Source organism: Elephantulus edwardii, unplaced genomic scaffold (assembly GCF_000299155.1).
Source record: "Elephantulus edwardii isolate Elephantulus edwardi_28Jun2011 unplaced genomic scaffold, EleEdw1.0 scaffold00214, whole genome shotgun sequence".
In the NCBI taxonomy this organism is placed as follows: Eukaryota; Metazoa; Chordata; class Mammalia; order Macroscelidea; family Macroscelididae; genus Elephantulus; species Elephantulus edwardii.
In genome coordinates, this window is record NW_006399964.1 from 121,631 (window position 1) to 126,623 (window position 4,993).

A 4,993-nucleotide genomic window follows, 5' to 3' on the forward strand; every position below is an offset into this window, starting at 1 on the left:
CAGTTGGTGTAGCCCAAGAGAGCTCGGCCAAATTCCCCACCTGTGGGCGCGCCCTTAGGTGCTCTCCCGGGTAATCAGCAATGCCCCAGTAAACACAGATAAGATCCTACTGGCTTTTCTCCTGCCAGGTTAGTTCTTCAACAGCTCGCCTGATAGCTCCGGGTGATGTCTGGATCCAAGGTGGTGCCCCGAGGTCACAGGGCTGTGGTGGGGGTTGTGGAGCTGCAAGGGGGATGGGGGAAGGGGAGGAAAGCAAGGGAATAGGGGACAAGGAGTGCAGGGGTTGGACACTATCACCAAGAAGTGGGGACGGGGCTTGTGCGCTGCTGGGGGTTTATGCAGCAGCACCCTGTGTGTTAAGGGTCACACAGGTGTGGGTTGCAGGGGGGTCCCACAGTGTCTGGTAGTCTTCGTTCCTCTGGGGTCTCACAGTCTTCGCTCCTCTGGAGTTCTGCGGTAGGTGGCTGGCTGTTGTTCTTCCCGGGTCGCTTCCGGGTCCCTCTCGCTGGCAGTGGCGTTCCCCCAGTCTGGCGGGCGGCGGCGTGCGTTCCCCCAGCTGGCGGTGGCGAGCGTTCCCCCCACCCCTGGCGGCGGCGTGCGTTCCCCCCGGCTGGCGGCAGCATGCTTTCCCCCCGGCTGGCGGCCGTGGCCTCGCCATCGTGCTGCGTCGCCCTCGAAAAAATGATTTTAACTCCCCCTAAATCACCAGTTCTAAAAGCATCTTGGTAAAGAGAGAGCAGTTATATTTGTTTATTCCCTGAGGTGTCTAACAGGATGTCTTGCACACAGTAGGCATTTTTAAAATATTTTCTGAATGCTGAATGAATTTTTTTCCTCCAATGATGGCTATTAATTGCTATCAACTTGACTCCAGTTCATGATGGTCTTACTGGTGTAGAAAGTAGAGGTTTGCTTCAAATGGTTTCAAGTGGATGAATTCTTGGAAGCAGGTCAATAAGCCATCCAATTCCTGGGTGCCTTTGGGAAAACTTGAACTTCCAACCTTTTCATTAGCAATAATAGCACAGTAACCATTTGCAGTAAGCAATGACTCCTTGAGAATGGATGTTGTTCTTGTTATGTGCTGTGGGGTTGTAACTGACTCATAGCTGGTCCTCTAGTGGGTTTTCAGAGGCTGCAAATCACACTGGAGGAGACTGTCCGTTTTTCTTCTGGGGAATAGTGTGGGACATTCAAACTGCATGTCTTTGGTTGGGCAGCACAACTCCTTACCACTGGGCCACCAGAATGAATGTTGTTGGTATGTGCTGTCGAGTCTGACTCAACGAGCAACAGCTCTGAACCCTGTCTTGTCCTGTGCCATCCTCATTATCTCTGACTTTCTTGAGCCCATTGCTGCAGTCACTGTGTCAATCCATCTCACTGAGGGTCTTTTTTTCATTGATAGCTTTTCCAAGTATGATGTCCCTTTCCAAGAAAGAGCTTCTCCTAGCAACATGTCCAAAATCTGAATGATGAAGCTTTGCCTCCAAGTGGCACTCTGGCAGCACTTTTTACAGAACTACCTGGATTTTTTCGGCAGTCTGTGCGATACTCAGCACTCTCTCCAGGACTACAATGTAAGAACCCCCAGCCCAGGGCAGCTACCCCCTTTCTATTACTTGGGGAGCACAGATTATGAAAGTATGGGAAGGAATGAGAGAGCATCCACAATAAGGTACACCCTTCACCATTTAACCAGTTTTCTTTTGGTTTGGCCTCTGCCCTCACACCCCATGCATAACACAGAATTATTCTCCACAGCACTTTGCCCTGCCTCTCCAAGCCTTCCTAAAATAACTTTCTTTCCTAACCTCTCTCATCACCATGATTCATGATTAATCTCACACCTCCCTTTGCCTTCTTGAAGATATTGCTTACCTGAAAAAAAAAAATTGAAAGCAACAGAGAAACCCCCAGCAAGCCTGGTTTTTATTTTAAAATCTTTGTATAATTGTGTCATCTATTCACACAGTGATGCTCTTATGGGGTGGGGTCAGCTACCTGCTCTGGGAAAGCTAGTTGGTAATGTGGGTCTTTGTAAAGGAGTTTTATCTTCCAGTTCACAAGTGTCCAATCTCAGCCTATTATAACTCACAGGATTTTTATGAACCGTTCATCAGTTTAATTCACTATAATCACAGACCAGGCTTAACATGGTCAAGGTGAAGAGCAGAATTGTCTCATTTTCTTTTCAATTATTTCCCTCCCTTTCTTAAAAATATCTCTTTTCTTTTACTCAAGTTAAAGGGTACGAGTGGAATTATCTGAAATACAAAATGATAATAAAATAAAATCACGTTTTAGTATACATTTGATGATTGCCTACAGTAATGAAAACCCCATGCATCTACAGCATACAGAAGGAACTTTGGTACAGTGGTTAAACACACGGTGGCTACTAACTGAAAAGCCTACAGTTCAAATCCACTAGCTGTTCTGCTGGAGACATTGTGCAGCCTGCTTCTATAAACAGCCTTGGAAAACTTACGGGACAAGTCCACTTTCCTATAGGGTCGCTAAGAATTGGAAATAACTGGACAGCTATGTGTGTGTGTATTTTTTAAGTATCTCTTTCTTTATCCTCCAGGCTACTTTTCCTTTGTCCTGAAAGGGTTTCATGGACCACTAATAATCTGTATGAACTCTGGGAAGGAATGTGAATGTTAGCAGTGTCAGGACAAGGTGGCAAAGGAGCTATGTGTGCCAGGAATACTCTCTTATCATCTAAGAGTTAAAGCCTTTATGAATTAGGAATAGTATTGCAGAAATTTTGTTAAGATCCTAGAATCCTTGCAACACCGAAGGCACATGGTTCAAATCCACCAGATGCTCTGCTAGAGAAGGGAGGCAGTCTCCTCCTGTACCTGTCAGATCCGACTCTGGTACACAAGAAAGGGGAAAAAAAGATCCTAGAATCTTTATGTTGTTGTTATATACAGTCGAGTCAGAACCGACTCATAGCTGAGGGTTTTCAGAGGCAGTGCATTGCACAGGAGGAGACTACCCATCCTTCTCCTACTGAGCAACTGGTGGATTAGAACTCACCTGCTTCTGAGTTGGCAGTGCTGCTCCTTACCCCTAAGCCAACAGAGGCCCTTTACAGCAGCCCTATTTGTCAATTTTATTGTCCTATCACTTTCTCCATGTTGTTGTTTGTTGTGTACTATAGTTGGAACTGACCATAGCTGACCCTCTGGTGGGTTTTCAGAGGCAGTTAATCGCACGGGAAGAGACTTCCCACTCTTCTCCCACAGAGCAGCTGGTGGCCTTGAACCATGTGCCTTCGGGATTGTAGTGTAGCTTTTTTTCTGCCATAGATCAGCAATTAACAACCACAACAAAAACCACCCAACAAAACCCACTGCCATCCAATCAGTTCTGACTCAGGACAGGTCAGAAGTATTGAACCGTGTTTCTAAGGCTGTCAATCTTTTTGGAAGTAGAATGTCACATTTTTCTCCAGATGAGTGGCTGGCAGCATGGCACTTTAACCACTGCATCACTAAGGTCCTCCAGTCAGCAAGGAAACTTTAAATTTGTAAAAATTATTGATATTTTTATCATTTATACACATACTGTGTTTTGTGCATGTACATTGTGTTCATACAGCCATTCATTTACACTATATTTTGTGGGTTTTTTTCTTCTCCCTTACAATCATCCTACCAACAACTGCTTTTGTGAAAGCCTGTAAGCCAGCTACTTCATGCCTCATGCCCTCATAGCCTCTTTTTATGCCCTCATAACCTCCTTTGTCCAGCCCTATCAAACCAGTGCTCTGAGAGAACAAGCATATCCCTTTTGCTGAAGGATCTTCTGTTCCATTTGGAAACTTTGAGTATCTGTGTCCACAAACAATGCTTAGCCCAGAACAAGCCATCGGGTTTCAGCATCATCCCTAATTCACAGCATGGATCATCCTCTCTTCACCTGGTTGGGTTCTGGTCACCTCATTCCCATGAGGGTTCAAATGGGCATCAGCTGCAAGCTCAGGAGTCCATACTTTCCCCTGCATTCTAGATCCCTTGGTCTTCTCACTCAGCTCCAGCCCCTCATGGGGCCAAGTCACGTCAATAGGCCGGGGTCCTCACAACTGTCTGCTCCTCAGGCCAGCCGTCCTTTCCTGCTCATCCAGGCATCTGTGCATGCTAGGTGAGCAGTGCTGAAACCCAAGCTCAGTCTGTTTCTTCATTGTTGTGTTCCTCCCACCTGAGCTCCTGTAGATCCAGGTGATCACTATGAGTGAGCATGTTCCAGCCTCAGGTCTTGGAAGTGGGGTCTGATGGGCACCAACTTTACCCAACCTCAGGGGCCAGACAGCTTGTTCCAGTTACAAAAAGGCAGTCTCTTCCTTTCCATTTTTCTTTTTACTTCTCTCCTTTTCTGTTTTCTCTTCTTTCAAATATGAACCTCTTCAACCAGTGTGAGTCCACAAATCCATTCAAAGGATACTCCTCAGAGTATTGGCTGGCACTCAATCTAGCCCCTTGACCAAGCCCAAACCTCACAATCAGATTCTACTTTTAACAAGTTTATCTCCAGGGAAGATCTTCCCTTTCAGCACTCTAAGCTAAGAATTGGCCAAAGGTGGAATTACACCAAGGAACTTTTAAAATTAAGTAAGTGCTGCTGTGATTATACTCTTGGGCAGTAAGAGAGGTGGAAACAGACGGAGGTGCCCTAGCAGTGCCTTCCAAGCCCCTCTCTTTCCTCCACTAGAAGGTGAGGCCAGATCTCAGAAGGAAGCACTGCAGGTGTTTCTACGGATTTAACCCTGAGGGAAAAAGAAAAACCCAGAGCAAGATTCTACAGCAGAACTTCAGAGGATGCCTTAGGGCACAGCCAGAGAAAAGCTACTTATCCTTTCAGGAAGCAATTTTGAGATCTTAACTCTTTTTTTTTTCTATAATTATATTTTATTAATTTTCATAAACATTTACAGAGATTTTGGGCTTCCACTCATTCATTGTTGCACTATTCTCTCTACCCT